This window comes from Rhagoletis zephyria, unplaced genomic scaffold, assembly GCF_001687245.7.
Source record: "Rhagoletis zephyria isolate East Lansing unplaced genomic scaffold, Rhagoletis_zephyria_1.1 Rzeph_scaffold_03596, whole genome shotgun sequence".
Lineage (NCBI taxonomy): Eukaryota > Metazoa > Arthropoda > Insecta > Diptera > Tephritidae > Rhagoletis > Rhagoletis zephyria.
The window spans coordinates 29,020-53,375 of NW_016160679.1; the positions used below are offsets into that span (position 1 = coordinate 29,020).

General features: G+C 35.9%; 1 pseudogene; it reads right to left on the reverse strand.

The window, feature by feature from the left end:
* Positions 1-24,356, reverse strand: part of LOC108369300 (glutamate receptor 1-like) — a 56,577-nt pseudogene that overhangs the window by 24,751 nt on the left and 7,470 nt on the right.

A 24,356-nucleotide genomic window follows, 5' to 3' on the forward strand; every position in this document is an offset into this window, starting at 1 on the left:
CATAAAACGCCATTACGGCCGTACCCAAGCACCATGAAATGGTACTTTACCATGGATGTGTGCATTAACTCAAAAACATATTTATGTATGTACATATGCATGTGTGTAGGCCTACATAGTACGGGCGTATGCCTACTTTAACATACGGAAATCGGAAAGAATGGCTGCTGAAAATTGCTTTTGTGATGCCGTAGCTTTTGCCAAAAAGAGCTGTTGGGGCGAAGAATTTGTAAAAGGATCTTAAAAGTGTTCGGTTGGCCAAAGCGGGGGTGTCTTGTGTGGCAGAACGGAAATATTTGGAAAAATTCGTAGAATTTTAATAAATCGCGCAATTATTGTATGCCGATGCTGATAATTTTCTTATTTTTTTTTGCTGATACCTTTGTGTGGGCACTCCATGCGTGGATGGCGTCGAAAATTCAATTAAATTAATAAATTTTCCTGCATGATGAAATATGTGAGATGCTTACAAATACATAGTTCACTCCAACAAAAGGTGCTCGAAGGAAGTACCCGTAGCTCAAATTGAGTATGGAATATTTCGTACAAATACAGAAGATTATCGAAAGTTCAGTTTATTGCTAGAACGTGTGCAAGGATTTATTGAGATTTTGTTCGAAACTATTTTCAATTACGAGTTTTAGTTGCTACTTGATATGCAACTACATATTTAACGGCACACTGCTGACCTACAACTATAAAATTGTATTTTAATTAGCTGTGAAACTTAGTTAGTTAGTTTAAGTTATAGTCCAACGCAGGTAGTGTAAGAAATTTGTGTGGAAAACTGGGTGCCTAATTTTGGCTGATATAATTTGACCAAACCACTTAAGCAGATGGCCTCTAAGTCTGCAGAACCCTTATAAAAAGGCTCTAATAATCCCTAATGTATCTTTAGAGAGACTAATTAATTTGAAGCCCATATCTTTTTAGATTTTACCAACCTAGTATGCGTTTCGTTTACCAACGTCTTTTAGTGCTTTTTTCTCATTCTAATACGCTAACTTTTTTCCTCATCGTGTTTGGACCCGCGGCAAGAAATGGCTCAGCATTGTGGGAGTGGAGGCCGCAGCCTTCCGGGCTAAGCTGTCGTCTATGATCTGGTGCTCAACGTGGCTGAATGTCACTGTATTCAAGCGCGTTAAGCATCTCAATGAACTCAGGAATTATATCTAATTTAACCCCAAAAGACAATAGAGCCTTTAGTGCTGCCTAATCTTATTAAGGATAAAGATCGACTAAATGCGTAGACCTTCGCTTGACAAATTTCCCATAGACAATCATCGTCTCATTATGGACCCAACGGTGGCTGAACCAATGGCTTCTATGATTTTAAAGCCATCTGTACATAACGGCAGAATGCTAGATGCATCAACTCGATTCTTCGGCTGAAGTAAGAGGAGGTGGGCAGAACTCCCTAATGTTACAAAAAATTATTTTCTAATAAATCAACGGCACTCGTTTAAGGGACTACGATTTGAGGATTAGCACCTGAAGTGTTCAGATCTTTAATTTGGAAGTTCCCTTTGCTTGGCTGGCTGAGCCTTCGCGAAGAAAAAGTTTACATCCCCGGCTTCCAAAAAATGTGCGGGACCAAACAAGGGAATGAAAGCAAAGAACCTTGCGACGTCTAATTCTGCTGCGACACGAATAGAGAAGCCTATATTAAGTGTCTGAAACATTTCGCCGCCAAGTAATGGCGTTCACCCCAGTGCATGAGCCTCCAAACATCACACGCATCAAGGTGAGATTTTTGGAGTAGACTTACGAATGCTGCCCCCATTACGATATCAAAATCGTGGAAGGCGATTAAAATGACAGGGTGGGAAAGGAAGGGATCTTTGGTGACACCTTTAAAAAATTTAGCCTCCATGACGAACAAACCGTGGCTCATAGGCTTCGCCAGGGCCTTTAACGAGGTGTTTTGCAGCAAAGGTGCATGCATTAATTATTTAGAAGAATATGATCGGATTAATGCATGCTTGCAACTGGAATTTAAATGTGCTCTGGCCAATCCACAAGGAAGGAGGCCACGCCATATGCGTCAATAAGCGATTGTTCTTCTGTGGAACATCGCGTGCAAGTCTGTATAAAACGTACGGTGTGAAAGGCTAGAACCCGCCGTCAATAAACAGATTAAACTTTCTTGGTGTGTGTTCAGACCTGGTAAATCTATCATTCACCAAATTCTTGGAAGTGACCCGTGAGAGGATGACCGACTATCTGTTTGTCGAGTTTAAAGTCAGTTTCCATATTTCCGCGAAACTAACACGTCTGTATAAAATTACTTTGAGCAAAACCACCAGCTGCGTCAGAGTTCGAAAAGACCTATCTGAGTCTGTTCTGTCTTTTCACACATTGGTATGAGAGCCAAGCGTGTGGGTCTGGAGCGGAAGGAGGAAATACGAAATACTTATTGTCTTAGCGCAAGGAGTCAATACTGATGACATTTTCTGGTCCGAATACTAATAAGCATCTACTTTGAAACAAGTGCTACTGTGGAGTCACTCATTGTGCTCTGCAGAAGTATAGATCACATAGCATGTAGTAACTTATCGAGTGTTCGAGAAAAAGTTTTCCACGTTGGTGATGGTGAATACAGCAGACGAAGGAGCGTATGTGCTTTACAAGGGCATATACATAGTGCAGCGAATTAAAATAAATTTCGTACGAATGGACATAAATGATCCAGGCCTGCAAGCATTCGACGCGGATCCCGTTGCTGGCAGCAGTTGCGCTTTGCTTGGCATTTCCAGTTGGCGTCTTTTACGACAGAAGCGGAGTAACTGTCGCGCTTTATTGAACTCGCTTAAAAATTGCTTAGATGCTGGCAGCGCCAAACAAGAAGAAGAATCTATTTGGGAGAATTACATATCCCTAATTTTTCTGCTATGCAGTTTCATTAGTAGAATGAAAGGTATATAAATCAATTTTAATTCAGACCGAGTTTATTGGTAATTATTTCTCATATACATATGTTTGTATACCGAAAATCTATGCGCTGTCACTTTGCATATTCATCACGCTTTGAAATATTAAACTAGAGTTTGAAAAGTTTTCATAAAATTTAAATACATACGTACATATCTAACAATAAATTTAAATGTAAGAATGTAAATCGACCGCAAGCTTTGTAGTAGACTGCTTCACGACAAGACCGCGCTATGAATGATGGCTCTCAAAAATATGCCACAAAAAATCATTGACGTTTGAGTGGCATGCACTGCAATTATTTTTGACAGTCCACAGCTGGAGCTGCAACCAATTGCAGCACATAAATGAACATAGTGGATAATAACCAAAAAATCCACGGACACAGTTTCTACATGTGTATGAATAACAACATATGAATGGGCGCCGCTAACCAATAAAACTTGATTTTGGTGCTGACATTTGAGAGATGAAAAGTAAGTTGAAAAAGTGGTACGTTCCATACATGCGAAAGTGTGTAGTGGGAATTTTCCCCTAATCCGGTCCAATCGGCTCGCCAATTTCCGATTTGAAAAGGCATATACTAATTTGACTGGAGTCGATTTTGCAAGTTCGACTTCACAATAAATGTTATATATCAAATACTATGGAAGCATATATATATATATATGTGCCTGCTGCAGATACTAGGTATTTGAATGTAGTTTAGAGCTTTCTTCGATTTTCGGGTGAATTACTGCAACAAAAAAGTCTCCCTTGGCAAGCTAAAATTCGAAATGAAGCGAAGAGTTTTCATTCATTATATTTCAGGGTAGCTCAATGGAATATAAGAATAGTTCTCCAACTTCATTTTGCATAGAGAAAGTGCATGCTAGAATTTAAGTGGATGTTCACAGCTAGAGAGTCCTTTGTGTTTTTGCCATATTCAGATTTCTATAAGACCACTCGCATCCACTATGTTTGCTTACTTGAATACCCAATGCACAACATCATTTGCTCATCCTCAGTTTTTAACACTGCCACAACATCGTTTTTATTTATGTGCATCTCCTGGCGAGCATACGCCACACAGATGTGCCACATCAGTTGCCTATTTACCAATCCCACCCACCAAGATTCAGCTGAAATGCTGCTGTCTGCTGCAGGTTGTCTGGTACGTTGTCATTTGTGCTGACAACCAGGCTCAGTTCACTTTCATCAAATTTTATATTTTTCATATTCTTTTCGTACTGGTATTGATTTCAGGCAATTACACGACATGACAGCGTAAATCAATCAAAGAAAAATTTTATTACTGCAACTTTCAGAATCAGAAACAGAATCAGAATCGTCAGGACTAAAGTGCTTCGAAGACTTGGAAAGTCGAAACTTATTTTATTTTTATTTTTTTTGGTATTCTTGATTGTAGCAAAATTCTCTGGACAAAAAGATGCTTTCATACTCAGCAACATGTGTGTGTGTGTGTGCACATCAGTGCAAGCTTAAATTCAAAGAAAAAATTCAGCTCGTCGTCGTCGATGTGTGTGTGTGTGTGTGTGGAAGTCACATCACAAATTAATCAAATGGGTCGGAATATCAAAAGTCAGCAGCATACATCGATAAAATTAAATTTAACAAGCAGCTGCAGTACGTATGAGCGTATGTATGCAATATGTATGTGTATTAAGGTGCATCACTTTCCATACAAAAAAAAAAATGGTACTAGCTTTTTCGTTGGAATTATAAAACTTTTAAAATTTTCAGTTTTTCGCCAAAATATTTTTTTTGAGCTGGCCTGCTTTGAAAGTACCTCCAAAAAATTTTATTATTTTTACTCCGTTGATAAAATCTCCAAACATTTTTATGCATACCTTTTAAGCTTAAGCTCTTCTACTGTGTGAGGTGTTTTTTGGAAAATTTTATTTTATTTATAAGAAACTAAATTTTTGTAGTTTTTTTTTCAAATCGTTTTAGCTCACGCAAATTTTATTACTTCTCCGAATTATTTTGGCGGACTTCTTTAAAAATTTTACATTTTATAATTTCGGTAAAAAAATTGCGATCTTTTTTTGTAGTGAGGCATCCTAATGTTTATGTGTATGCAAATGCTAGCGCATGCATCAAAGCTTGACTTAATACTTAAAAAACACGTACGCTTACGTCGCACAGGTTGAGAAATCAACATTCAAACATTCGAACACTCAAACACACACACACACACACACTCTTACATCTGATACAGAAACTTTTGAAAAGCAAAAACTAACTTGAATATTCAGCAAATTAAATGAAGTGAAAAGTTACTTGAATTTTCATTGGCATCAACGAGCAGCCAATTAATGAAACTTCTGAGATATTTATTTTATTTTCATTTTTTTTAATGCATGCACACTCACACTCGAAACATATACATACATATGTAGTGCTTGTAAAAAGGTCTGTTAACGTTTAATGCACGGAATCGACAATGCTTGATTTAATTGGCACCACTTTTGTAATAATAATTCGTTTATTTTACTGGCTTTAAGCCGTTTAAAGTGAACATTTTTTTCGACTTACATAAATTTATAAATATAAAAGTGTGTCGAGTACTCAGTATAAGCAATTCAGTAGTTTTAAAATATTATTATTATTTTTAAAATACTTGCTACGAAGATTTAATATTTTACTCTTGTATTTTTTATATTTCCAGTAAACAATTTACTACTCTTTTGTAAGTATATACAGATTTAATAATTTTTTTAATATTCAACAACTTTTATTGAGCTCGAGGCCGTTTTTTAATGAAAACTTATTGTGGAAAAGCAACAACAATTTGAAAAAATGGTAGAAGTGATAGCTATTTCGGAAATCACCACATTTCCTCATCAGACTTCTTTCATTATAACAAATAGTTTTATTAACAGTTAATTTTTTATTTTTTATTTTAAATTTTATATTTTTTTAATTACTTTAAACTTTGGATTTTTTTTTTCTTTCTATATTTTTTCTTTTCTGCTCTTTTTAATTTTAATTTTATAACTTGCTACACTTTTTTTATTCTCTTTTTAACCGACTTCAAAGAAAGGAGAAGGTTATCAATTGGTCGGAACTAATTGGTTTTAACAAAAAATTTGTATGTGAAAAATTTTTCAAGAAAAAAGTTTAAAATATGTATATTTTTTTATTGAGAAGTTTGATGTGTGTATGTGTGATTTTTTCCAATTTTTTCCTCACCCCATTTTCGAGATATTTGGAAAACTATTAAACCGATTTGTTTTTGTTTTTATGCTGTAAAGTTTTTAAAAATGTACTAATCAAGCTCAAATTTCATATTTGTTTATTATTTCTGTATATCCATCAACCCCCAAAAATTGGAAACAAATGAAACACATGAAGTGTGAACGCCGTCTATTTTGATGTGGAACGCCCCATATACATATATATGTATATTTTTTTTTACATGGCTGTTATTTTTGGACCACGCCAACCGATTTCGATAATTATTTTTCTATCGGAAAGGCTTTGCCTCAAGGGTGGTCCCGTACTAATTTCGCTTAGATACGACCATACGGTCATGAAAAATTAACGGTACTATGTTTTTTGCTTAAAAATTACTCGTTTGAATTTCCTTTTAATTATTAGATTGTAGTTATTATTTTAAAGAGAAAAATCAATTTTTTTTTTCTATTTTTAGAATTTGTTGTTTTAAAAAGAAACATACTTCTTTTATTATCATTTAATTATTAGAAACTTATCTTATAAAATTTTCTTTTTTTTAATTTTAAATTTTTATTGGTTTGAAAATAAAAACATATATCTTTTAATTTCACTTAATTTTCAGAATATTCATTGCTAAAAGTCATAGGCCTGTAGTTATAGTCAAAATAAGTCAACTTTAAAGTTATAAACAACTTTTTGACATAACCTGCAATGGGGCATCTGAAGGCATACTTTGGCATTAAAGATGGCATATTGCAGTTTACGGCGATGCCTTTTTGTTAAATTAGACTTTGAAAATAAACAGTCAAAAACCTGTTAGCCAAGAAATTTCTCACAAGAGCCGCCGCGGCGCATTCACGAAATTTTAATAAGGAATTCTACATCCTCATCGTACCCCTGCAGAAGAGGGTGTTGTCTGTTAAAAGCCACGCAGAAGCGACACGTAAGACGAAGAGTTCCATGTTGCTAAAGCAGTGCAATACGAGAAATCCCAGATACCCTATCAATGGCCAAAGCTGCGTGATGCCGAGAGAAGAGGAATAAATAGGAGGTCAGGAAATTTCATTCCTTGCGAGCCCACCATCACTTACAATGAGCCAGATCTTCGAAAAGATCCTAGACTAGACTTTTGGAAGTACGAAAAGAAGCTGTCCCTATGTCCAAACGTCTGAGTAGAGTCGCTTTGAGCACAATTTTGAGCTCTGCTCACTCACTAACTGTCGTTTGGCTTCTTCAATCTGGTCGTATAAAGCGTTATACCAGCTGAAATCCATCACAGTCCAATTTTTCGTGAAATCTACGAAAATGCTATTACTGAATTCGAACAGCTCCAAACGTAGAGTATACGTCGAAAAATCAGACTACGATGGACTCTGTGATAGCCAGCAATATTTATATCACTGATCTCTAGACCAGGACCACCATTGCATAATTTTCCAACTTAGAGAAGCTGGTAAAAGAGAGGTATGTCCAGAGGTGGATGAGGACAAGGCAAAGTAAGTATTTCGTTGAAAAGATTTTTCAACTTGGAACTCAAAGATGGACACCAAAAGCAAGGGCGCCCACAAATGCCCCGGAAGGACCGGTCGGTACTTGAAATGAACCACTTTGTAAATGAAAGAGCCAAATAGTGAAGTTTTTTTTTTGTTTCGGACCAAGCTAAGTCCAATATGTATAGCCGGATAGATGTTTTACAGCAATGCGTATATACAAACATAAATTATACGTTCGCATAACGCATGTTCCCAAATGCGCACTGAGTCAAATACTTACTTCCGCTACATCTTCAAACACATCCTCATAGCTATACCTTAACATATCTGTATATGCACGATTTAGCACACAATCTATGCGCTACATTGTATGTATGTATGTAAATACTTACCCGGAAGAAATCCCACGTAGAGCCATGCAACAGCGTACCATACTGCACTTCCGTTTGCATAGCTAAGTCTTCGGGTGAATTGATTGGTGTCACCATTCGTTCGACTGTGAGAAATGCTGCCAAATTGGCTGTGTACGATGAAATTAGAATGAGCGTGAAAAACCACCAAGCGGCGCCAACTATGCGACCGGAGATGGAACGCGGTGATATGTCGCAGCCCTGTTGCATGAAGGCGGCCAAGGCAAACCAAAATGAATTCAAAATGCTAAACTCGTTGACCGCTGCGGTGGCGGATGTGCCGAGGCCAACACTTCCGGGCACACCACCAGCACCTACCACACCGCCAATATTGGCCGGACTGGCAGTGGCGCTGGTCGCACCGGTCATTGGACCGGGCACAGGTACACCGCCAATAATGCCAGGCGGCTGTTGATTGGCCATTTGTTCGTGATGTGCATGCGAATCTGCAGGAAAAGAGAAAAGAGGATTAAATATCGTAGATATATACATACATATATGTAGTAAGATAAGTAAGATGTGGGTAAGCAATAATAAGGGGGGGGGGGGAAACGATAAAGTTCAGCATTCATACGTTAAACACGAATAGGCATACAAATATATGTAGTTGCGTATGTGTGTTGACTTGTTTACTCAGTATTTGTGTATTGGCGGCATTAGCAGCAAATTGTTGACATTTATATGCAGCTCAAAAACAGCAGCCGTTTTTTACCGGCGCTTGTGTGCGAATTTATGTGTGTACGCGTGCCTATTGGGCATTGTGTCTGCTTCATTGGTTATGGCGCTAACGAAAAGGTTGCCTGTCACTATTAAATTGGGCGCCTATGAATACCGCATATCGTACGCTGAGCGCGGCACAAAGTCAGGCCCTGCATGCCACATAGGCACATACATGCCGNTTGCGGCATCTCGCATTCAACTTTTGCCGTTACTACTATTTTTGGAAGAATTTTCGCCATTTAGTTCTTTCGTACCATCATTCTTTCGTAGCTGTTATTCCTTGTTTTTTAGTTGCTTTTGGCAATTTTTTCTACATTTTTGCCTTTTTACGCTGCTTCCGAATTCCTTTTTAGTATTTAACTATGAGTTGAATACGCATACGGATTACAAGTTATAACCTGGCAGGAAAATGTATGTAAAGTAAAATATAATAAGTTTTTTTATTTAGGAGTCTCGAGCCAAGCTCCTTTCGATTTTTCTAGATTAAGTAAGGTTGGTTTAGGTGATAGTCCCCAATTGGATATACTTTGTGATACCATGTGATTTTGAACGACAACCACTACTCAATCTATGAAACTCTGCAAGCCAATTGCGAGACCGCTGACAAGGTTTACAACGATCTCCGAGACCACTTGGTCGGTTGTAAACTGCAAAACTGCACTGCAACTGAAATCTTAAGTTCCCTAAAGCTGTACAGAAGATAGTATTGAAGTGATTCCATCTCATCATCCTCCAGCTAACTGAGTTAATATGTTTATAAGCGATTTTTGATCTCAAATAAGAAGATACTTTAAACGAAGAACTTTCAAACTGCACATGTTCTAGTTTGGTCCCAGCGTTCAAAGAGCTAATTTCAAGCCCACTTCCCCAAAAGTGAACCCCAGCTCGTAAATGGCGCTCATATCTACTTCTTGTCCGCTGATATCGTTTCAAGGACTGATGCCTTCCTCATTTAATTTTCAATGTAAGGTTTTCGGGCGCAACGCGAGCCACGTGGTACCGTTATTGGGAACTGAAGAAGGAAGCAATAAGAAGAGACAGGTCGAAATACGTGAGTGCAAACGGCGACTTACGGAAGGTTTCAAGACCAGGACGAACTCCTTTAAGAACAACCATGGCGACCTAGAGACTAATGTCCAGAACGTACTTAAATTATGCAGGTAACACCTTTCCACCCTATTGAATGGCAGCAGCACTGCAAGTAGTGGAGAAGACGAACCCGCTATGTCTGAATTTGATATCCTCGCGAAAATAATAAGGCTGTGTAAAATGACGTTAAGCACTACCATCAGCTCTGTCAGAATCTGGAAAGACCTCTCCGAGCCGTTTGATACCAAACGAGGTTTCAGACAAGGTGACTCCCTTTCGTGTGATTTCTTTAATCTGATGTTGGAGAAGAACTGAACCGCTCACGCACAATACTTTACAAGAACGTAAAATTGCTGGCTAGGCCGCCGACATCGGTATTATCGGGATTAGATAGAGAAGCAAAGCGAATTGGTCTGGTGGTGAACGAGGACAAAACGAAGCATACGCGTCTTGGCACGCACGTCACTGTTGAGAGTTACATGTCTGAAAAAGTAGACAACTTCGTTTATATGGGAACCAAGCATTGTCACCAATCATAATGTCAGCCTTGAAATCTAACGGAGAATAACTCTTGCCAACAAGTGCTACTTTGGAATGAGTGGGCAATTTAGAAGTAAAGTCCTCTCTCGGGGTACAAAGATCACACTATAGAAGCCACTCATCATACCTGTGCTGGTGTAAGGCGAGGAAGCATTGCATTGGCATTAAAAATTATGACATTTATAATACTCGCTTACCGTAAATACAAATTTTATCTGATTTAAAGATCCAGCAGTACCCCCTTCGATACGGAACTAAAAACTGCAGCCTTAACTGCCTGCATAGATAACCATTCGATTTTCCTGCAGACTGCAAAAGTAAACTTGTATGTATGTCGTGATTGTTTTACTTGTAAATATGTATTCGACGTCCGGCCGGTTGAAAGCACCATCATCCCACTAAGGGCCGAACTAAATCCAGTAAGTGAGGATGATGAAATTTCGTTAGCAGCACGAAAATTTTTGTTGGCCATTTTTGGTTACAACCATGCATACACATATGTAAATATATGTATATGAAAGCATATACTGCATATGTATGTGTATGCGCCTTTATGTGAATACATATGTACATAAGAGAAAGCTTTTAGAAATTAAATTAAGGCACAGCCTTCATCTGATAGATGTTCTGCTGCTGCTGCTGTTGGCGCGAAGCAACAACATCAACAACATGGAAATATTTCAGTAAGTCAGACAACTCGTTGGCATTTGCATGACTAAATACATACATACATATAGCAAACTATATAGTAATAGTGATGTACATATGTACATCTGCCTGTAATGCTGGGTTTTCCATGACTCTTTGANGCCTTCATCTGATAGATGTTCTGCTGCTGCTGCTGTTGGCGCGAAGCAACGACATCAACAACATGGAAATATTTCAGTAAGTCAGACAACTCGTTGGCATTTGCATGACTAAATACATACATATGTACATACATATAGAAAACTATATAGTAATAGTGATGTACATATGTACATCTGCCTGTAATGCTGGGTTTTCCATGACTCTTTGACTGCTTGTCCGCCCTGCTTGCCTGCATCCTATGTCACTATAATTTGTGACTTTGATGTGGAGCCAGATTAGAACGAGTGAATTAAATGAACGCATCCTAATTGAAAGGATTTGTGATTTGTGGCCAGGATTGCTGCTAAATTGCCAATCGAATTGCTCGTCACTAATGCACATACACAGACACACTCGTACGTACGTATAGAATTAGCTACGAGCATTTTAAGTGTAGCAGCAAAGGGAGTCTATGAATTCGTTGGAAAGGAAATCGATTGCCGAATAGCAAAAGCGAAGAGGAGGCAAAAACAAAAAGGAAATTTAAATTTTAAGTAAAGTACTAACCTTGGTAAATATACGAAGTGAAAGTAGATTGAGTTGTAATTATTTAAAATTGAAGAACTTTGCCCTATGCGATTTTTAATTAGAAAACACGAATTTTGAAATATGTAAGTTGACGGAATTAATGTAGTTAGAAAAAAAAAATTAAAAATGTTAAACCTGAATTGGAAATTGTGTTTTTGTTTTATTTTAGAGCAAAGAAAATTAAGACTCTTGCGCACCGACCTCAGTAATACAGTAATTAGTGGAGTTGTAAAAAATTAAATGAAGTTATTAGTTTATAATTTTAGAGTAAAATTTTTGATTCAAAAGCTAACTATGAGAGTTGAAGATACAAGAGTAGAAACCGAATGTAATAGAGGTTAAATTTATGCGATTTTGAAGCTTCCATATTCGTGTTCGTAAGAAAGTTTCTCCCAGAATGATAGAAAATATATATTTCTGACTTTAGTTAACGAAATTAAAAAAAAATCAACAATGATTCACAAAACAGAGTAAATAAAAAAAAAAGTAAAATCAAATTAAAAACTTTTTAATATACCAAGTTCGTGTAAAAGTACTAAAAAGTAGAAAATAATTTTTCTTAATCCCATAAAATTTATTTCGATAAATTTTGATTTTAAAATTTTAGTCATTATCTATTAAAAATTTTTGTGATTGAAAAATGATAAACCTGGGGTGCGTGTAATTTTGCAATAGATATTAAAATCATTCAACGATATTCTGATATTTAAAAGAAGTTTAAAATGTTAATCTCTCACCCCTAGGGATTTCTAAATGGAAAAAATATACCCATATTTTTTTGTGTTTAGATACATAGTATTTCAAAGCCCATGAAGTTTCCATGTATCTACATACATATGTTCTAAGGGGAGAAACAATTTTTTGTAGAAATTGTATAAAATTCGTGGAAATAAAGAGTTTTCGGTCGGAAAACTCGGTTTATCTTCAGGACACTTCCAGTAATAATACCCAACTTTTTATTTTATCATTTTTTAAAACTAGCGATTTTGTATGGGTACCCCCATTTTATTTTTTGGGGATTTGAGGGGGGTGGGCTAACATCAAAAATACTTTTTACCCATATAAAATATACGGAAAACTTTGAGCGCTTTGCGCGGCTTATATGAGGAGCACTTAATTTCATTCAAAGAAATGCATACAGTGGGGTGTCGTGCAGTTCCGGTGCATCGGAGTGCATATTTTTAGGCGCAGTAATAATAATGCGGATATGAAACATTTAAATACTTCCGGCGGGGTTGATGTTTAGACTAGTTTTGCATATTCCATGTTCTTTACTATAATATCTCTTGCAATAATGTGTGGACAAACAAGAATCCGAAATGATATAAAAGTGGTATAAAAGAGAGAAACGATTCTAGTCTTCTTCTGAACAACTTTTTTAAGGCTTTTTTGTTTGGTTAGGTTATTTTGAACGACCGATAAGATTTTACGCCAACAGTATGTATACATTTTAGGGCCAAACAAAGAAAGTGTTCAACTATTTGTCTCGCTCTAATTACTACACCTGCTATAATTTCACCAACGATGGGTTCAAAGTTTTATTGCTAGAACTCCTGCACATTTTAATGCCATTTGGGTGTTGGGAAGAAACTACGTTTGTGTTATCAAAAAGAAAAATATTTATATTAGAAAAGTTTCCCTCGTTATTGCTTTCACAAATGCATTTCGCTTCTGAGTAATTTTACCTAAATTACAGGACATTCATAACATTTTGCGAAATTTTTAAACAAAATTATATGNGGTTCAAAGTTTTATTGCTAGAACTCCTGCACATTTTAATGCCATTTGGGGGTTGGGAAGAAGCCACGCTTGTGTTGTTAAAAAGAAAAATATTTATATTAGAAAAGTTTCACTCGTTATTGCTTTCACAAATGCATTTCGCCTCTGAGTAATTTTACCTAAATTACAGGACATTCATAACATTTTGCGAAATTTTTAAACAAAATTATGTATAAACCTAAAAGCGCTGCTCACCAAGAATTCTTTTTCCACATTCCACTTGTAATCCGTATGCACATAAATAAGTATAACTACACGTACATACCTATTACTCTTTTTAAGTATGTATGTGCATGCATTTGACAAATCCATTTACGTACAAGAAGCATTCCAGTAACACTTACCTGTCTGATATTGCACAATGCGCCATTCGTACGGTGAGAAGCGGGAAACAAAGAATAGCACAATACTAACACCAATGTAACTGAAAATGACGCTCATCTGCCCCCCAAAAGAGTGTGGTAGAAAGCAGCAAAGTACGACGACGACGATGATGATGTCGATGATGATGGCACCGGCAACAGCATTCGCATGTAAAGAGAAGAAATTCACTTTAAGTTAGTAACTTCCAACATTTCAAGCAAATGAAATCGCAAAAAAAAAAGTTAAAGCTCTTTCAAATGGCAAAAATTTGTCGGCTGCATTTCGGAGTATTGCTTCAGCAACTTCAGCTGGTGGTATGTATGTAAGTACTAGTAATATCAGAAACAAGGAGGTGTTTGGTTTGAAAAGGAAGTGAATATGTTGGAATGTATATAAGCCATGGAGAGATCACAGGTAGATCATTAATCCGAAGCGAAAATTCAAAACACCTTAGCTTCGCGTGATGCCACAAGCCATTACAAGCAACTAATGAAAGGGGCCGCACAGTGTTGTATTTTGCAAATAAAAGGCGCAAAATCAGATATCTCGAATGAGCAGAGATATTTAAATAAATATAACAGCATTTTAGAGCTTTTGAGGTGGCGAACTTAGGAAAAAGAGTCCCTTTGGATAAAAGAATTATATTTACCTTTAAATTTAGCCTCAAATATAGTAGGTTTAATTTTTTATTTTTTTTGACCTGAAAGCAGTATGGCATGAACTTTTTAAAAGTTTAAATACACGTGTTTGCTATTGGTGCGTCATTTCCATGGCAGCGAGAATGGAAAAATATACTTTTATTTTTACTAAGTCCATTTCGGGCTGTTTCCAGGTAAAAAAAGAGCACAAAACCCAAAATGTTTCTTTTAATGGTCTAGTTGACCTTCTGAAGTTATTTTTTTTTTGTTTACTTTGTTACCTAAAAATAGACTGCAATGAACTTTAAAAAAATCGACCATGAAAATGGAGGCCGTGACGGAAGATCTGCTAAAATAGGTACGAAGAACTTTTAAAAAGTACACTGCATACTAGTTTCTTGTTAAAAAAAAAGAAAGAAGTTAAAACTCTCTCTTTTTGAAGTCAGTTTAACAATCAAGGTAATTCTTCCAAGGAGACAATTTTTCCTGAATTATAAATTTAAAAAGCTTTAGCTATCCTCGGGATATTTGATTTTTCCAAAATAGAACACTGTGCGCCGTAACTAAAAAAATTAAGGAGTCTTAGTTTTTCGTCAAAAGAATTATTAAAGATTTATATAACAATCATCTCTTATCTCAGTATCGGTGTTTTTTGTCAAGTTCGCACTTATATAAAATATTGAATTGCTAAAAAAATATTTTGGTATCTAACCTCAATTAGCTTAAAACATTTGTATCTATTCTTTTGTTTAAATTTCTTTCAGTCCACTTTGTTGCCTTCAACTAATTGTAGCTTAAATTAGAAAGTCACAATTTCTCTTACTTTAATCTCCTCGCCATTCGCATTGCACGCTGGAGAATGGGGCTTAATTTAATTTCCTGTGAGTAACCTAAATATATTTTCTTAGGCTGATTACCCGCTGCGACTTTCGCTTTCACTTAGCTTGTTAGCTTTGTTGCCATTTGTTTTTTTTGTTATTATTAAAGTGACAAGCTTTTTATTAGCTTCACAACTTTTGGTATTTGCAAAACTTTGAATATTAACAAAAACATGGAGACATGTGTGTGTGTGTGTGTGTTTGTATGAGCTTGTGCCGCATGTGTACAAATTTGTTTGCTCAAGAGTGTACACATGTTCAGTTGCAAATAGACACACATAATCGAGCATATATATATATGCCTTTCTATATACATACATATAAAAAATTTACGTAGCTGGTTTCTGTCTTGTTTGCACATGGATTTTAATTTCATACAAAATTCTGTATGCACAATAAACATAGGCATGCATGAGTACATATACATACATACAAACATACATATTAAAAGGGCACGACTTTAAACTAAAATCATCTACGAGATTTGTTCATATATCCTTCCTACACCGTATAGGGCAAAGTCGAGATTTTTTCAACACGCTAACCTCGAAAGCTCCGGAACGGATTTCGACAGGGGCATTCTCCTTAGTATAGAATTAGTAGAATTTTTATAGGGTTTCCAACCAACTAGAAAATTATAAGATACGCACCGCTCGTTGGATTACCAAAAATAAGGTTTCAAATCAAAGGGCTTGGCCTCCAGATATTCCATTATGTATTTTTTTTTAATTGGGCTGCCACCTGTTTAAAAAAAATAAGATCTTCACCGTTAGTTTGACTAAAAAATTAGGTACCAAACGATTATAAATGGTCTTCGGAAGTGCAAGAAGCTTTTGTGTTTTTTGGACGGGGATTGCCACCTTTTTAAAATTACTACCTTGCATATAATACGTGAAGGAGTTTTTCGTTAATGATATCAGATTCGTACAGTTAATTTAATTAAAAATATGAGTTGTCAGATGTGCAATCAGATTTTATTTTCTCGAAGAGGGTTGCCACCTGTGCAAAAAATTACAAAAGATGAGATGTTCGTTGGATTAAAAAAAAATAAAATATCAAATGAAAGGGCTTGGTCTGCAGATGTAAAATAATGTATTATATTTTTGAGTAGGGTTACCATCTGTTTAAAAATTATATGATCCACACCGTTCGTTACAATAAAAAATTAGGTACCAAGTGAAAGGTTAAGGTTATGGTTGCCGAATGTGGATTAAGTCCTTATTTCTTTTGAGTAAGGTTGCCATTAAGTTGCCATAAAATTAGTAAATTGTTTTGTTAATGACACCAGATTTCTCTAAATTTTCAAAAACATTTTCAACTTCGACCTTCTAGACCTCTTTCGTTCGACACCCTTATTGCGATACATATTTCAATTGCCTTATTTGTAATGGAATTTGACGTTGGACCGATGGGCTACTTTAAACATCGTGTCTCGCATCCACGTAAAATGTTGCCAATACCGGTAGTACATAGATACATAGATAGATAGTCAAGCTTGACTGGTTAAGCGAGGAACTCAAAAAGAGACTGGTGCGTTCCAGGAAAAAAAGAGTGGTGCGTTCCAGGTCCTAACGACTTTGATGGAAACGAAATCACTGATATTCGGATAGGCAAAGGAGCCTGTATGACTATCAGCTTAACTTTGCTACTTCTATGGGATACACGGCATATTGATTTGAAAGGTGGGAGGACTAATTGCAGTCCATTGGCGTAGGTGTAAATATAACATACAATTAAAGATATTTACTACTGCCACTCGTAGAGTTTTTGAGTGGCTAATTATTCTTAGATGGGAGGTTGTAAGAAATAAATATCATCGGATACTTGACAGAAGATTGTAAGCTAAGATACCGCCTAGTGGTATACAGAGTTGAACAAGTTCTTTGTCTTTCACAACATAATTTAGCCGACACTAGCAGTAGGTAGTTGGAGGGCGGGGCAATGCTTTGAGTGCTGCTTGGAGGTCACTACAGATATATAAACTCCTGCAATTCCACGGCCATAAGAATGGCGAACTCCTCGGCTTGGAATACCGAGGAGTATTTATTGTGTAAAAATGTCCAACATAAATATGTTTTTTTTCATCTTTTCGCAGACGAAATATTTATTTTAGACAACTTCTTGGAATACATATATTACATGGTATATAAATATGTATGCATGTAAAATTTAAACATACTTTAAAAAATTAAATGTTTCAAAAAGTCTTACCCCCCAAATTTTAATATACGCATCACCTTGTATGCGACTATTCAGTATGTTTACTTGCTGGCATTACTGTGCGTGTAATCTGCTTACATATTTTTTTTTGGCTTTTAATTTTTCCTAGCTTGTCTGACAGGCAAACTTTTCACCTTTAACGAGGTCACAAGTAAACAACGAATACTCCTCCAACAAAAAAAAGTAAACATTTACCCAGGCAATTATATATGTACGTACCTTATATGACTAATAACAAAAACAACTAATGAATATTTGTAGATATCCGCGCAGAAACTTGGCAACTGCTACGATTAGCCTCAGAGCGTGTAATCTGTCGTTGCACATTTTTAGGCGTTCAGCCTGTGACCTTTGCTTATACTTTAACATGGACGCGTGTGTGTGTGTAAGAGCTATATTTAAATCCCAAATGCTGTGCCTGAGTCTGTCAAAATGCTGTCATGTAAGCAAATGCATGCATATGTACATATGTATGTATATATGTATGCTTGGCATGTGGCGCGTCGACTGACGGGTAAGGGGTGTGGATTTAAAGTCGGTTGTTTTGATTTGCAAATACATAGGTCTAGTACGTTAGGCTGGTGCAAAATATTTTATTTCAAGCCTTACAAGAACTGAAATATATATGTATATTCATGTTCATGAAAGGTATAAAAATAAGTCTGCTTATTTTACATTTTCTATAATTCTATGAGGAGGCAGCAAGAAAACATATTCTAAAAAGTGGATTTTCCTCTATAATTTTGGACCACCCTAGTGCACGTGCAAATATATGTGCATTCAAACTCTTTCCCTTATAGTATAGACAGACGACGCAGTCGATCTGAACAAAATTATACCTTACAAACGTCAGTATTGCGTTTCGAGTCCCACAAGTTTTTATTTTACGTATCCTATATTATTACTTTTTTATTTTTTTTTCTGTAATTATAGCTTTTGTGGTATTTTTTTTAAAAATCTAACTCTGAAAAATTCATTTACAGTACGACCTCGGCTAAAGCAACATCCAATTGTTTACCATTAGTGAATCAGCAGGTGGAACTTTTCTCACAAAATTGTGCCTCAGTAAACGCCACTTTTTATCCATAATTTCTTACTTCTGTTAATTTTTGTCTTCATTAGGCTGAATAAAACTCGGTTTCAGTAGAAGACACCTTAACTCTTCAAAAGCTGGAGAGTCGGTCGACGACTAAAATACAAACGAAAATTTCGAATTTATAGCATACAAAAATAATAATTTTTTATAGAATTAATTTGTTTACTTTTGTTTTGTTTTGCTTACATTTTTAGGTCAAATTCTCATTTCAGACTGAACTTTTTTGTAATTCGGTTATTTCAAGAACCTCAATCAACGCAACTGCCCAAATTTTTACCAGTTGCTTGTATCGGTGGTGTACTGTAATGCGAAATAACAAAAAAACAAAATAAAACAAAAATCAAATTAAAAACAATATAAATAAAAACCCAAAACGATTTTCGGAATGGGATTCGAACCAGGGCGCTACTGAGTTTTAGTAAACAGTGCCGATCACATGGCTACCTGGGCTCGAAGAGCGTTGAATACACAAAAAAGCATCTAAATTTAGTCTGGACATCTCCCTTGCCGGCGGTTTTGCGTTCTCTATTATAATTCATATAAGGTTTTTATTAAATTTTCTTTGGATTTCTATCTGTTGTACGTTCTATAAATTTTGTTTAGTGTTCTCATCAAAAATGCCCCCAACTCGCTTTACTCTAGGACTTAATCGGGATCAACTGCAGTTAATTCCTGAGATAATTCCGAGCTAAAAAGTTGATCTGGATCAGTGCTGCCGTCTGTCTATGCTTTTACACTTTGCGAAAGCATAAACTACTTATGTACATATATGTGTATGTACTTCGGCACTTTAAACATTTAAAGTTGTTTAGACATGAAATTTAATTCGCTTGCATGTGGTAGAGTGTTCCAATTTGCACTGCTACGAACACAAATTCATGCAAAAGTAATCAAATTATACTACATATATATGTATATATATATTTTTTGAAAGTATGCAAAATGTGTTCTCTTACATATTTTAGTATATACATACATACATACATACATAGATATATTCATATGTACATATTTACTTCATACATATGCAGCTGTAAAAAGTCGCGAATGCTACTGGAGTCTTTCGTAATTCGCTTGCCATCAAGCTAACAATTTCATTTTGCTAATGCAATTCGAAATACTTTGGCCTCATTTTTTTTATGTAGGTACCATACCTACATGCATGCATGCATACATACTTACGCATATGCAAACATACAATCGTACATTCATTGGCATACAAATAGGAGAAAGATTATAAAGTAGCGTTAGCGAAAGATGGCAAACATTTTATTTCCACAAAATACATACTTACATACATATATAGTACATACTTATGTATAGGTGTATATATTTACATATGCATTTATATTGGCGCGACGTGTGAATTGCTTTTACTACATAGCAAAAAGTTTAATCTGCTCATGAATGTACACATACATACATACATATATATGTGTATATACTTAAACGCATATGTGTGTGTGTATATACCGAAATGTGTTTGCATGCGCATTACCCACTTTTTTTGGCCTTTTAGCTATCTGGATTACTACTTTTCGTATGAGTAATTTGGTGTGTATGCAATTGTAATGAAAATTTATTGCAGCAAGTTCTTTATGCCACAGACATTTCAAATGGCATTTAAAATTTTAATGTTTTCGTGTGTAAAGTGTATTAAGTTTTTAATACTAAAATATCATGTGATTGCTTTGCCAAGTGCAAATGTTATTTATTTATTTTTACTTTTTTGCTATTTCGTTTTTTTTTTTTTGCACAAAAACTACACTAAAATTTATGTGCACTTTAGATTTAATAAACAAATTTAGCAAAGTTTTTATTAAATAGTTTTGTTTTTAGTATTTTTTTTTGTTGGCACCACATTTAAGTCTTGTTGTAAAATATGCTTTAATAAATAGTTTAATAGCTGAAACACCTGCGTTGTAGCTCATTAGGTTGCTTGTGGTGCATCAATTTTATGTTAGGCTTGGTTGGAGGGGCTGCCGGTTTGCATGGGGTACTTGGATATTTTTATACTTACATACATATGTATGTCTTATAAGGCCATTTTGAAACACCTGAAGGAAATAACTTGATTTAAACCTATGCTTGCCAGTTGTTGAAATTCGAAAATTTTTTCATACACTTTTAAATTTTGCTTGTCACCAATATTGCGTCCTTTATTCGAATGACGATTTGGAAGTCCACCACCAAAATTTATAGCAAATTTACAGGAAAGCTTAAAACCCAATTTCTTAGTAGCTTTCGAAACTATACCAAGAAAGGAACCCAAATTTCCGTTTACAAAAAATATGCATATCTATTTGAATGTATATATAAATGTGATGCCTAATGGTTCCTTACTGACTATTATGTAAAAGAAACACCAATTCAGACTGTAAATACGTTTTTCGATTATATTGGTCTGAGAGCCTCTTAGAAGGTTAAAACTAAATTGCCAACATCTACTTAAAATCCTTTTTCTTTTCATCAAAATCCATAGAGGTTAAGAAAGTACCTCGAAGGTGTAAAACAAAATATAATATCCTTCTCTAACGGAGGTTTTACATGTGTTTCTGTCAAGATTGGCCTAAAGCCCAATATTTTTGAATCAAACGATTGGGCTACCAAGTTGCACCACACTTTATGTTGCCATTATGTGTTCTAAAGATGAAGCAAATCTGACCATAAATTTTAAGAATGGCTCTCAATTAGAGATGGCCGCGGCATATCGGGACCCGCGGGTCCCACAGTACTGATTTAAAAATAGTCGGAATAGGCGGTATCGGAAAGGTCTAAAACATTTTACGGACGAAACGTGACCAAAATCCTTTCCCTATACTCCCGATAAAACCGCAAGCTCCGCAAATTCTGAAAATCTTCCTTAAAAAATTCGTATGAAATATGCACTTTTTATGTTTTATTGAGACGAAAACAAACTGCAAAGCAAAACAAAATAATCGGAGGATGCCAGATCTTTCACAACATTTTTTCATTTTAAATTAATTTGAAAGACATGCGAATTTTTTTAGAGATAGATTTCGGGACTTACCATGAGCACGTTATTGATAGCGTAAATAGCTATGTCAGATTTCAGTACGTTAGTATATGCGGTTCCAGAGATAAGCGATATGAGAATTTCAGTTTGTATGGGAGGTGACACGCCCACTTTTCCAGTACTTACCATTTTTCGGCGTAAGTAGGGTACTTAAAATTTTTAGTTATAGAGATATAGTGGTTATCACCTTTTCGTCTATATGTCAGATGGCACGGCCCCTGTATATCGGGGTTAACATTTCTGGATTAGAGGAAGTTATGTCCTTTAAATCGGTGTTGCGTTGAAATCGAGCGAACGGTGCTCTCAAAAAGGGGAGTTCAAAATTTTCTTGTGGCGTACTTATTTATATATAGATGATATTAATAATAGATTGACGCTTACACAATATGTTAGTGTTTGGCCGAGCTTTTCCTTCGAAGTATGGCGTGCGCTTTGATATTGTTACACAAAGGGGAGGGACTTGCAGTTGAGGAGGAAACCGTAGAGAATTATATGAGAAATAAGCAGACGTAACAATAGAATATGGTTGTTCACGCCTGTACAACAACAAAATACACTGCAGAAAATTTATTCTTAACCAGATAACCTGATAACACTAGGCAAGCGTGAACAACCACAACATTTATATCCAATCATCCAGCTGTAGACTTTGCAGTAAACAACTCCTGACAGCACAATTTTTGGTTACTGGAAAGTGGGAGGACACTATAAGATAAGTCCAATGAGTTGGACGCTGTCCCAACGTAAGCCATACGAATAGGCCACATGTGCGTTGTGTGTGTGTGTAGTGTTTAGAGTTACTTATGTTAATCATGTTATGTTATGTTATGTTATGTTATGCTATGTTATGTTACTTAGAGTTTGTTATGGTTAGCAGTATATTTATAAGAGAAGCACTCGCACAGGCTCCAGGTTTATTTGCGTAACTATCATAGGACCATTTGTGCCACATCAGAAGCTTTCGACGGATAGGCTACGTTTAAAAGAATGACCAAACTTGCCTCATCTTAACCCAATCCATAAGTAAATAGTCAACACAAAGTCTTTTTGGTATCAAACATCGCGTACAGGAAGAAGGCTGAAAATAATTTATATAACTTAATTAGATTTATCGAGAACTAGGTATTTTATGAAAATGTGTACAAACAAATTTTAATTATTCTTATATATCTATAAAATATTTGAAGAAATGAAAGGACATATTCAAAGGATTGCATTTACTTCACTTGCTCTTAATAAACTCTTCATAACCAAAATAAGCCAAGTATGCTAGCGCTTTTGGCCAAATATCTGCTATGCACCAAAAAGTAATGGAATTTGTTCGCTTTATAATTAATACAAGTTTAGTTTGCCTTTCTTCAGATTCTTTTTTAACTCGATGCAATTTCGCTTCTACAAACTCCTCGACTATGCAAAGTTGCAACTCATTAATATGCAGAAGTGTTTGTGCAACAACAGCAGCTAGATAAGGTGAAGGAGAAGAATATAAGAAGTCGACATGCTGCTGGGACATTTTAATTTTGCACAAAATTACTTAATACACTTACCATTGAAGAGCAATAAAAAATCTAAGAAAAGTATTTGACTATGCAGACAGATTTTGCAAATCTTTACTGCAATTTTCCCACTCACTGGAGTGCGAACGAAGTTTTTCACTTTGCAAAGAAATCCTTTTCGCTGCTTTACGATGCAGCGGAGTTAGAGCTTTTTATGCACTTTTCCGCAAGCGTATTTGCTTAGTCTAATGTCACTAGTTTTGAGGGGTGAAAAAGTTTGATGAACCCAGCTCACGTAAAGGCAAATCTACGATAGACGCAACAAAGGAAATTATACTGTGACGCAAGCTGTGAAGCCAAAGTGGGTGGCTGAGAGATCCGGGCAAGGGGATGCAAGTTGCTGCAGAAATTTGACTCTGCTAGTTTATGACAGTTGATGCGGGTCGCCAGCAGGAAATGTGTGTTTGTGTGTGTGTGTGTGTGTGTTTGCAGGCCGGAAGAGCGACCAGCAGCTGTGGTGTGGGTACAGCGAACGCTTTGGTAAACACAGAAGTTCAATTTTCTAACAACAAAACTTTTCGCCGGTTTACTACATTAAACTTTATAAGCTTTCTACATTTTGGCCAAATAGAAAACTTGCCAAATAGTCAAAATGAAAGAATCAACGTACGAATATAAGGCGAACAACCCAAAGCATCGATGCGGTACTTATTATTGTTGCTGCTACTATTTCCGTGCTGCAGCTGCTACTGATGCTGTTGCTGTTACTGTTATTGTTGATGTTGTTGTTGTTGTTAATGCTACTGTAGCTATTCGCTGTTGGCGTTGCTTAATGTTGATGGGGTGGAAAAGTTTAAATTTCGCTGAATGAAAAGTTGTACAAAGTACATGCTCTCCTTTAAGCATACTACACAAGCGCATATACCCATAGATATAGATAGATATGTATTTAGAAAACAACAACGCTGAATGTGCAACCAAAATGCCAAATCATGTACACATACATATATATATGGGGCGTTCCATACCAAAATGAACGGAGTTCACACTTCATGTGTGTGATTTTTTTGATACATTTACATTTTACATTTTTAAAAGCTTTACGGCCA